The 12,084-nt window shown below is 36.4% G+C and overlaps 1 protein-coding gene across 1 annotated transcript in view; it reads left to right on the top strand.

The window, feature by feature from the left end:
* The window catches only part of CUBN (cubilin), a 304,926-nt gene that overhangs the window by 70,165 nt on the left and 222,677 nt on the right, over positions 1-12,084 (top strand). The window lies entirely within an intron of this gene.

Genomic DNA, 12,084 nt, shown 5'->3' with positions numbered 1-12,084 from the left:
GCAGAAAATTGTAGCAAAATGTTGGGTTTGATTGAGAAGGCTTCTTCTTTCTTAAGGAAGAAACTGAACCTGTAATTATATCTTCCCTTGGGTCTTCACTTTGAAGGATGCTAAACCAAATATGTCTGTGGAAGCAGATGATGGCTCCTGGGTTGGCTGTTTTTTTAGCACATTCCTAGAATATCTGAGGTCATATGGATTCATTCACAAACCAAACGTTTCATAAGTGATTTCAGAAAGCATAGCCTAAAGATTGAGCCTCAATGTAATTGGATAATCACATAAATCATCCCATAATGCAAAGCAGGAAGGAGCTGGAGCAGTTCCCCATAATCTAGAGTCTCCCTATGAGATGCATTCCTCTCTCCACAGGATCAGTTTATCCTATGTGGCTCAAATTTTATGGGACTGTATCATTGTTGCTTTGTGGTTTGGAAGGTTATAGATGTTTCTCATTTTCCCCTTTGATAATGAGCCAAGTCCTGTGTTACAAAAACTTATTTGAAAATGTTTAGTGAAGGCAAAGATACATTGTGAGGTTTAGAAAAGTCTCGTTTTGTGATTTTTGTAATGGTCCACAGAAGGCATTTGTATGTTTTCTCTTTTCTTTCTTTCTTTTTTTTTTTTTTGAGGTTGGTCAGAGAGAAAAATATGTGAGTTTTGCCAACAGTTGTCTTTGATCCTCAGAGACATGCTTTTCCATTGCTAGTTCAGTTAAATTTAGGGGATAGAAAAAATGTACTTTGATTTTTCATTTCTTCGTAAATGTTCTTAGACCATAATAAAAGGCTAAACTGACATTGGATATGAATTTTCCTTTGGCAATATAAAATAAAATAAAAGGCATAGATACATTTTTATCTTTGCATTTTGTATTGATGTAATAATAAGCATCATGCCAACACATAAATATCCTTGTATGGAAACACATTCTAATTTAATCATTTGTGCTTTGTTGAAAATCACAAGAGGAAACCAAAACTTAGTATTGATATTTTTCAGTATTACTATTATTCTAGGAGCCATTTATATTGTCAAGGGAAGAAATGTAAACATCTATAGAGTTCAGTGGTAGTTAAGAGGGGTTTTTAATCTTTCAAGAAATAGATACATTAAGTTCAGAGAATAATAATTTTTCTCTCTATGAAATTTGAATCACATAAAACTACCATCAGATTTTAAGATTAAATATTCTATTATTTAATATGTATAGCAGGGGTCCCTTCAAATATGATATTTTATTTCTCTATTTCAATTTTATGTATTCTTTATTAGATATCTGAGTTATTTGTTGGACTTTCTCTAGAGAGTGCAGACTGTCTGTGCACAGAACTTTCAAGCTTTTAACATAATATGGATTTTTTTCCTGTAATTTCAGTAAATTTATCCATAATTTTCAGAATTGTGTACACCCATTTAACCACCTCTCCATTCAAGCTGTCGAATACTTCTGTCCCTCCAGGAGGGATCCTCGTGTTCCTTTGATTAGTTTCCTCAACACCCTCTATGTCAGCAACCACAGACCTGGTTTCTACCAATATAGAATAGTTTTAACTGTGCAACAGGCAGCTGTGAACAGGAATACATAGTATGTACTCTTCTGTGTTTGGCTTCTTTTTTTTGAGACGGAGTCTCTCTGTCGCCCAGGCTGGAGTGCAGTGGCGCGATCTCGGCTCACTGCTACCTCTGCCTCCCAGGTTCAAGCGATTCTCTTGCCTCAGCCTGCTGAGTAGCTGGGATTACAGGCGCACACCACCATGCCCGGCTAATTTTTTGTATTTTTAGTAGAGACGGGTTTTCACCATGTTGACCAGGCTGGTCTCGAACTCCTGACCTTGTGATCTGCCCAAATTGGCCTCCCAAAGTCCTGGGATTACAGGTGTGAGCCACCGCACCCGGCTTGGCTTCTTTCGTTTAGCATAATGTGTCTGGAATTTTTTCATGTTGCTGTATTTATCTGTTTTTTTTCTTTCTATTGCTGACTAGCCTTCCATTGCATGGATGTATCGTAATTTGATTATCTGTTCACCTGTTGGTAGATAATTGAGCTTTTCCCAGTGTTTAGCTATTACAAAAAAAGCTACCATGAACATTGACGTGCAGGTTTTTTGTGGACTTATTCATTCTCTTGCGTAAAATACCTAGGAGTAGAATTTCTGGGTCTCGCATGGTAATGATATGTTTAACTTTATAAGAAAGTGCCAAATTGTTTTCCAAAGTGGTTATGCCATTTTATATTCCCACCTATATGATTGACAATTCTGAAATAGGAGTTGGGGCTCAACACCAGACCAGATGGAAGACTGGCTAAAACAGGGAAGAGACAGAAGCACCTCTGCATAAGACATGCCCAACAGTGCCATGACAGTTTGCCGTTGCCATGACAACACCCAGAAGTTACCATCCTTTATCTAGAAATTTCCAAATAACTCACCCCTTAATTTGCATGTGGGTGTAAATATGACTGCACGACTGCGCCAAGCTGCTACTCTCAACACGTTCCCTATGGGGTAGACCTGCTCTGCAGGAGCAGTCACGGAGCTGGAACACTGATACCTCAGTGAAGCTGATTTTTTCTACCACTGGCTCACCCTTGTATTCTTTCCTGGGCAAAGCCTAAAACCTTCCTGGGTGGAGTCCCAATTTGGGGGCTTGCCTGCCTTGCAGTTCTTTTCTACATCTTTCCCAATCCTTAATATTGCCAATCTTTTCATTTTTAGCCTCTGGTAGTTGCATAGTAGTATCTGATGGTTTTATTTTGCATTTCCCTGATGACTAATAGTGCTGAGTCCTTTTCACATGCTTTTTGACAATTCACTTATTTTCTTTTGTGAGGTGTTCATTAAAACCATATGGCTCATTTTTGTTTGTTTCTTCTTAATGAGTCATATGTTATATATTCTGCATACAAATATGTCCTTTGCCAGATAAATGTATTGCAAGTATTTTCTTCCAGTGTGTGGCTAAACTTTTCTTTTCCTTATGGTATCGTTTGAAGAACAAAAGTTCAACATATCCTTTTATCCCTTTTATGGTTAGTGCATTTTGTATCTTGTCTAAGAAATATTTGACTACCGAAGTTATCAGGATCTCCCACGTACATCCTTCTAGAAATTGTTTTTTTGTTTTTGAGACGGAGTCTCACTCTGTTGCCCAGGCTGGAGTGCAGTGGCGTGATCTCAGCTCACTGCAAGCTCCGCCTCCCGGGTTCACGTCGTTCTTCTGCCTCAGCCTCCCGAGTAGCTGGGACTACAGACGCCCGCCACCACGCCCGGATAGTTTTTTGTATTTTTAGTAGAGACGGGTTTCACCGTGTTAGCCAAGATGGTCTCTATCTCCTGACCTCGTGATCCGCCCTCCTCGGCTTCCCAAAGTGCTGGAATTACAGGCGTGAGCCACCGCGCCTGGCTCCTTCTAGACGTTTTATAGTTTGAGATTTTATATTTGTTCTATGATCCATTTTGAATCAATTTTTCTATATGGTGTGAGTTGTGTGTCCAAGTGTGTTTAGCAAATGGTATTTAATTGTTCAAGCACCATTTATTGAAAAGATTCTCCTTCACTCCCACTCCCACGAAATTGCTTTTGCATTTTTGTTGAAAATCACCTGCCTGTGTTCATGTGTGGGTCTGCTTCTGGAATCTCTATTTCATCACACTGATGTACATATTTACCCCTTTAACAATAGAACATTATATTACTTAATATTACATAATTTCATATTGTTTATTAAAATCTGGAAGTATAAAACCTCTAGATTGATACTTTTCAGAATTGTTTGGGCTATCCTAGATTTTTTGTATCTCCATATTCATTTTAGAATCAGCTTTTCAATATATAAAAAACTTGAGAATTTGATTGAGATTGCGTTGAATTTACAGACCAATTTGGGGGTAAAGGTCATCTTAAATTCAGCCTTCCAATCCATGAACATATTTTACCTCTCCATTTATTCAGATCTTCCTTCATTTCCTTCAGCAATAAAGTTTTCAGTGTAGAGTTTGTGCATATTTCTATTAAACTTGTTATCAAGTGTTTCGTGTTTTTATGCTATTATAAAATGACATGCCATATTATATATGCTATTTTAAAATTTTACTTTCTGGTTGTTTGGCTGATATATGCAACATAAATGGATTTTTGTATACACGTATCTTGTATTCTGCAGTCTTGTTAAACTCAGTTATTAGTCCTAATAACTTAAATAAATCCTTTAGTATATACTATATAGATGACAATAACTGTGAATAAGTTAAATAAGTTTTATTTTTTCCCTTCTCTCTCTCTGTCTCTCTTTCTCTGTGTACGTGTATTGCTGTGATGGCTAGAACTTTCTGTGCATTCTTGAACAGAAAGGGTAAGGTTGGAATGTTGACCTTTTTCTTACTCTTGACAGGAAAGCATTTAGTCCTTTACCACTTAAGTATGATGTTAGCTTTGGATTTTCCATAGATGCTATTTATCAGTTTGTGGAGTTCCCTTCTGGGCATATTTGCTGAGTTTTTATCCTGGGTGGGTGTTGAATTTTTCTGCATCTTTTGGTATCTTTCAAAGCTTTCCTTTTTTTTTCTGTTTAGGTGGTAAATTATGTTGATTTAGTTTTCTACTGTCAAACCAATATTGTATAATACATCAGAACTCCACCTGGTTCTGATCTATTATAATTTTTATGTATATTCAGAATTGTTATGCTAAAATTTTCTTATGGATTTTTGCATCAATGTAAGACATACTGAACTGTAATTTTTCTGAATTTCTTTGTCTGGTTTGGTATAGGAGTAATATTGGTCTTGTTAGTTAGAAAATATCTTCTCTGTTTTCTGAGTTTGTGGAATATAAACAATTTCTTAATTGTTTGATACAATTTCACCAGTGAAATTATTTGAGCCTGTAGTTTTCTTCGTAGGAAGGTTTTATATTACAAATTTAATTTCTTCAATTAATAGAGACTATTAAAGCTTTATATTTCCTTTTGAGTCAGTTATGGGAATTTTGAAAGAATTAATCTATTTTATGTATGTTGTCAAATTTATTTGCACAGTTTTTTGTAATGGTGTCTTTCTATGATTTTAATGTCCAAAGATTCTATAGTGACATCCCCTCTTCATTTCTGAAAATGGTAATTTGTTTTTTTTCTCTTTTTTCTTTGATCAGTTTTGGTAGAATTCTATCAATTTTAATAATTTTCTCAAAGAACCAATTTTTGACATTGTTTATTTTCTCTATTGCTATTGCATTTTCCATTTAATTGATTTCTGTTCTTATATTATTTCATTTAATTATTGCCTTAGTTAGCTTTTTTCTAGTTTTTTAAGATAAAAATTAACTGCAGATGGATATAGATATAGCCTTTAAGCACTACTTCACTTCACCTCCCCAAATTTTTTTTTTTTTTTTTTGAGATGGAGTTTTACTCTTGTTGCCCAGGCTGGAGTGCAGTGGTGCAATCTCGGCTCACTGCAACCTCTGCCTCCTGGTTTCAAGTGATTCTCCTGCCTCAGCCTCCCAAGTAGCTTGGATTACAGGCACTCACCACCATGCCTGGTTAATTTTTGTATTTTTAGTAGAGACGGGGTTTCACTATGTTGGTCACTCGGGTCTCAAACTCCTGACCATGTGATCCACCCACCTTGTCCTCCCAAAGTGCTCGGATTACAGGAGTGAGCACTGTGCCCGGCCACCTCCCAAATTTTAATGTTTTATTTTCACTAACTTCCAGTTCAAAATATTTTCCAATTATCTTGTGATTTCTTCTTCGTTCTATGGATTATTTGCAAATGTATTATTTAATTTTCAAATATTTGCAGGTTTTCTAGATGCCTTATTGATTTATAATTTCAGTTTTATTGTGGTTAAGTGATATACTTTCTAAGTTTTCAATTGTTTAAAATTTATGGAGAATTGCTTTACAGCCCTGCATGTGGTCTATGTTGCTGACTGTTTCATGTACGCTTGAAAAACTGTGTTGTCTGCAGTTATTAAGTGTAGTGCTCTCTGTCAATTAGCTTAAGTCGGCTGATAGTGTTGGTCAGATTTTCCATACCCGTATTCATCTTTATCGGTTTCATTTTCAGTTACTGAGAGAAAGGTGTTAAAATCTTCAACTCTAATCATGGTTTTATTTTTTTCTTTAATTTTTGCCTTTTCACTTTCCTTCATGTGTTTTGAAACTATTACTTTGTGCATGCATATTTAGGATTATTATGTTTTACTGATAAATCGTCCCCTTTGTCATTATGAAATGTCTTTCTATAAATCTAATAATATTATCCCTCTTGAAGTCACTTTTGTTTGATATTATTTCAGTGATTTCGGCTTTCTTACATTTACTGTTCATATGGTATATCTTTTTTCATTCTTTTGCTTACAACGTAACTTCACCATTGTATATAATGGTGTCATTACATATAATGTGCATGTATAGTAAAAAACATATAATTGGTTCCTGCTTTTTCTGTGTTTTAGTTGAAGTATTTAGACCATTTACAACTAATGTAATTATTGTTATGGTTGAATTTAACATACTATTATGGTAGTTGTTTTCCATTCGTCTCTTTTTATGTTGCCATTATTCTGTCTTCATTTTGGTTTACAGAATATTATTAGTATTCCATTCTATTTCCTTCATTGTCTTTTTAATGATACCTTTTTTTTGTATTTTTACATTAAGGCTAAAAATATACTCCTTAACTTAATAAGCAAGTTTTCTTAGAGTTAATATGCAGCTGCTTTACATTTCATACCTTCTAATTCATACCTGACACTTCATATTACACACATTCGCCTTTATACTTCACAAGTGTAATAATCTCATACTAGTGTAATTCCATGTGCCTGTCCTTCTGTGTGCTGTTTTAGTTATATCTTTTACTTCTCTGTATGTTATAAATTCATCTTATGATTATTTTTGCTTTAAATCACTAATTCTCTCTCTCTCTTTTTTTTTTTGAGTCTGAATCTCACTCTATCGCCCAGGCTGGAGTGCAGTGGCATGCTCCTGGCTCACTGCAACCTCCATCTCCCAGGTTTCAGCAATTCTCATGCCTCAGCCTCCCGAGTAGCTGGGGCTACAGGCATGTACCACCAAGCCTCGCTGATTTTTGTATTTTTTTTTGTAGTAGAGACAGGGTTTCACCATGTTGGCCAGGCTGGTCTCAGACTCCTGACCTTAAGTGATCTGCCCACCTTGGCCTCCCAAAGTGCTGGGATTACAAGCGTGAGCCACCACACCCAGCCTACTTCTCTCTGTATTATAAATTCACCTTACTATTATTTTTGCTTTAAATCACTAATTCTCTTTTAAGGAGATAATGAAAAGAAAGCCTAGCATTTATATTTATACAATGATTTATCATTTCCAGTGTTCTTCATTCCTTCTTGGAGATATTTTCTGTTTGGTATCATTTTCCTTTGGCCCAATGGATATTATTATTTCATACAGTACAGGTCTTCCAGTGACAAACTATCTGAGCTTCTGTTTGTCTAAAAATGTTACACTCTCGTTTTTTAAAAAAGTAGTTTTGCTGGATATTTAAACCTTTTTTCCCCATCTCAACATTTTAAAGATGTTTTCCATTTTCTTCTTGCCTCCATTGCTTCTGATTAGAAGCCAGCTGTCATCCTTATCATGATGTCACTGTATGTGATGTGGCTTCCCCCCGCCCCGCCCCAACTGGCTCCTCTGTTTTCCTTGTTTCTGTTTTCTAATAGATTCACTCTGACATGTCCAAGTGTGGTTTTCTTTTATTTCTCCTGTTTAGTATTGACTGAACTCCTATATCTTACTAGACATTTTTCATAAAATTTAGGAGAATTTTAGCCCCTATATCCTTCTCTTTTTTTGACCCATTTTTATTATCTTCTCCTTCTGGTTCTCTAATTGTATGCATGTTAACCTATTTGTTGTTTTTTCTTTGTTTTTTTAAATATCTGTTCATTTTCCTGGAGTTCTTTTTTCTTTGTTCTTTAGATTAAATTACATCTATTAATACATATTATAGTTTACTGACCTTTTTTCTTCTGCCTACAGTTTACTGTTAAACTTATCATGAAGTTTTAATTTGAATTAGTGTAATTTTAAGTTATATAATTTCCATGGTTCCTTTTAATAATTTTCTCCCTTTTTGGGCCAAAATTTCTCATCTCTTTTCTTTTTAAGGCTTTTTCTTTAAGTCTTTGCACTTATTTTTAATGGCTGCTTTAAAGTCTTTCTCTTTTAAATCTAACACCTGGATCATCTTTGAATCACGAGATGACATTTTTTTCTCGATTATGACCACATTTTTCTTGACTACTGATCACATTTCTTTTCTTGATTTGATTCATATTTTCTCATTTTTTGTTTTGCTTTGTTTTGTTTTGTTTTTTTAAAATGGACTCTCACTCTGTCGCCAGGCTGGCGTGCAGTGGCACGATCTCGGCTCATTGCAACCTTCACCTCCCAGGTTCAAGCAATCCTGCCTTAGCCTCCTGAGTAGCTGGGACTACAGGTGTGCACCACCACACCCAGCTAATTTTTTGTATTTTTGGTAGAGATGGGATTTCACCATGTTGGCCAGGATGGTCTTGATCTCTTGATCTCATGATCCACCCGCCTTGGCCTCCTAAAGTGCTGGGATTACAGGCATGAGCCACTGCACCCGGACCATGTTTTCTCATTTTTTTTTAACATTTGTAATAATTTTGGGTTTTATAGTGGACATGATAGGTTGGGACATGATATAGGTGTCCCATATCATGTGGGTAAATTATGTGTTGTAGACACTCTGTATTCTATTATCTTCCTCTGAAGCTAGTTTGATATCTAACTGATTACTTTGTATCTGCATAGGTTTATATCTTTACTTGCTAAAGAATATTTGTGAACATCCCTGTTTCTCAAGCCCCTCTAACTTGGTAGGTCTCAACCTCCAACTTCTATGATTCCTGCAGGTCTTGTTAAGACTTATCCTTTGGTAGGGAAGTTCTAGAGAGCCCTACTCTTGGCCATGGTCTTCCCTTGTAAGATATGGCCTTTTAGTTGTCTTATTTGAATGCCTGAGGTGTTAAGGAGGTATCCCCATTCTGGAATGGGAGAGAACTCCAAATGATCTTATTTCTGCTTCCAGCCTAGTAGCAGCTCCTGTCTGACATGCTTTCTGAAGTCTCACCTTATGTATTCTCAGCCCAGGCTTAGCTAAGAATCCATGGGAAGCCCTACTCAGATGTCCGGCTTTCCTCTCTATATACTTCTTCTCTGTAGAATTTCCATATAGTTCCAGCTGCTTTGGCAACCCTAATCTTTGCATCATCAGCTCAGTAGGACTGTCATTCACTACCTGGGCTTCAGCTCCCTTCTGTGGTCGGGAAATTCTGCCCAGGTAGAAAGTCAAGGAAATCAAGAGTCGTACATCACGAGTTTCCTTTCTGTCAAGAATCACAATCTTGTACTGCAGATTGTCCAATATTTTGTTCAGTTTTACAGTTCTTAAAGAGAGGAGCTAGTTTAGTACAGTTGCTTGTCATAGCTGGAATAAAAAAAAAATTAAAGAACCTCAGCCAACCAGGATAGAGTACAGGAAGAAGAGAGAGAGGAAAAATGAGGTGAGAAAAATAGAAGTCATAGGATTGGGGTTTAGGGGTAGCTTGAAAGAGAAGAACTGAATGGAGTAGGGAGAGTGGGAGGAACTTAGATGCATGTACCAGTCCCCTTCGTTTCCAACACATCATGTAATAATATTTCAATAACTACTTACAGGGACCTCATCTGGGCCAGGTACTACAGTGATAGTAAATAATGGTTAATAAGGTCTTATTCATATCCCAAGGTTTAGTAAGGTAAATATACTCACATAAAAACAATTACAAAATATGTGTGGGGTTCAAATTGCTATTTGCATAAAATTTTATTATGCGAGATAAATTAATTCTGCTTGGTTGGGAAAGGTTTCAGCCAACCTTAAATAATGGGTAAGAGTGTATATGTAAAACTGTGTATTGTCAGGGGTTGTGGGGTGGCAGGTTAGGTAAAGGGTAAAGCATTTCAGACAACGTGAATGGTGTAAATATCATTGGAACACATCAGGAACTGTAGTTTACTTTTGTGCCAGCAATATAAAAGGAGCTTGGTGAGTAAATCAAAATTTCAGTAAAGATTAACAGACTCCCACCAGTTGTTCCAGAATAATCACATGCATGTAAGCAAGATAAAGAGAAACTACCCATCATTATTGCCCCAAAATGTCATTAATTCAGGTTCCTCCACCTGAGAACCTGATCACACTTAACATTCTCCCGCAGACAAGTTGCATTAGAGATATGCGAGACAATTGTATTTCCCCTCTGGGAGTACAGTGAGTAAGCAAGGAGCATTGTCTCTTTAAGAGCAAACAACAACAGATAATTTCCTCTAAATATTTGATATACTGGCTAAAGCTCTCTGAGTGTGGGTAAATGAATCTGTCTATTCTGTCAACTCAGGGATACTGGGTCATTGCTTTCATTTGATGTCCTTTTTTTAGCTTAGCAAGTTTCATTACTGGGTCTGAAATATTAATAGACCAATGCTATACTCCTCCCTGCTCTCTTTATCCCTCTTTTCTACCTTTCCTGTTGTCTCCCTTCTGTCTCTCTTATTCCCTTCCTCTCTACCTTCCTTTCCACTTGTGGAAATATTTTGGCAGACTACAGAAAAGCATACTTTTCTATACTTTGGGAGTTAAACATAATCTTTGGCGTTAAATGTCACTGCGAATTCCTTCAATAAAGTAAAGCCTTGATTGCTTGCTGTTTAAAATAGAGTAAAATCAAATATCTGGCGAACGCCCATTACTTTGAGAGCTATACACAGATGGTAGAACCTATAATACGTTCTATGCATCTCTATGTTTTCAATACCAGTGATTCTTCTTTTCCGAGTATGGGGATTATATAGCAGCAACTAGGGAAACAGCATAACTAAACATCCTTATTATTATTATTATTTTGACTCACAATGAAACACTTTTACTGTATCCAAAACCTTTTAGTAGGAGACCTCTGTCTACTCCTATACCCTAGATCTAGGTTATGGCTGGATGCAATTGGAAATACATTAAAAATGCATTTATTTGCTGGCCATGGTGGTGCATGCTTGTAGTCCCAGCCTCTGGGGAGGCTGAGACAGGAGAATCGCTTGAACTCGGGAGGCAGAGGTTGCAGTGAGCCAAGATCCCACCACTCCACTCCAGCCTTGGCAACAGAGCAAGACCCTTTCTCAAAACCAAAAACAAAAACAAAAGCATTCAAACAAGATTTTCTTTGTAAAATATTTCAGATTTGGAGGGCATAGGAGATTGAGTGGGTGGTAGTAAACACAGAATCAACTGAATAGGTGATGTTAAAACTGTTAAACTAGAAAAGTTTTTAAAGAAGATATTTATTTAGGACTTCAAAATTGTCCAGGTACTATGCTAAATGTTTTATAAATGACCTAATGTCTTCCTTATAACGTAAATGACCACCATTTACTGAGTGCATATCATGGGCCAAGCCCTCGTAATGCATTATCTTTAACTCTTAAACCTTCACTCAAAGGTAGCAACCCTCTTCATTTGAGAGATGTGAGAACTAAGGCTTAGAGAAGTATAGTAACTCTCCCAAGGCTGCAGAGCTTGTCACTGTTTGAGACGGTTTTCATTTGAGATCACTCTGATCCTTCAGCCTGGGCCCCTAATCTTCACCCCATGGTGGAGGTACCTGCTTTGTCATTTCTCATAAATACATGCTTTGGTGAAAACCACTTTAAAGGAAGCTTAAGAAAAGACAAGACTGAATTATTTCTAGGACCTCCTGCAGTGGATCCTAATTTTTAACGTTTATGGTAATTTGCAAGGATTAGAAAAACGTAACACTTTCAAGACTTAAAGGGTTGTTTACTCAAGATATATGTAACAATTTCCACTCCATAGCTTAGATTTACTGTTGGTAATTATTTTGTCTTTAAGATTACAACAATTTTGTTTCAGAATGAAATCTTTATTTGCACATTCCAGAATGGCTTATTGAAAATCAAGTATAGGCACAAATTAATGAAATACATGTTACTGGATGTATTATAAACGCATC

The sequence above is a fragment of the Pongo pygmaeus genome, chromosome 8 (assembly GCF_028885625.2).
Source record: "Pongo pygmaeus isolate AG05252 chromosome 8, NHGRI_mPonPyg2-v2.0_pri, whole genome shotgun sequence".
Taxonomy (NCBI): Eukaryota; Metazoa; Chordata; class Mammalia; order Primates; family Hominidae; genus Pongo; species Pongo pygmaeus.
The sequence above is the reverse complement of the archived record's forward strand: the minus strand, read 5'-3'. Positions and strand labels throughout refer to the sequence as shown.